The sequence below is a fragment of the Trachymyrmex cornetzi genome, unplaced genomic scaffold (genome assembly GCF_001594075.2).
Source record: "Trachymyrmex cornetzi isolate Tcor2-1 unplaced genomic scaffold, Tcor1.1 scaffold520, whole genome shotgun sequence".
NCBI classification, from domain to species: domain Eukaryota; kingdom Metazoa; phylum Arthropoda; class Insecta; order Hymenoptera; family Formicidae; genus Trachymyrmex; species Trachymyrmex cornetzi.
The window spans coordinates 8,797-9,022 of record NW_017299829.1 but is presented as its reverse complement, the minus strand read 5'-3'; positions in this window follow the sequence as shown (position 1 = coordinate 9,022).

Sequence of the window (226 nt, the reverse complement as noted above, 5' to 3'; positions counted from 1 at the left end):
TTTTATACTAGATTGTTGCTCCCGCTCGTATTGTTCCGGAATCATTCGGTGACTCTCGGTGGGGAACAATACGAGCGAGAGCTGCGGCGCTCGGCGTCGTTCGGCGACGTTCGGTTTTTCGCAGACTTGCGAGTTCGCGCGGCCTGTAATTATGTTCGCATTGCCGGGAACGATGCCTTTTGGGGGTGCATCGTTACAAATTTATATAAATTAATGAACAACGCAG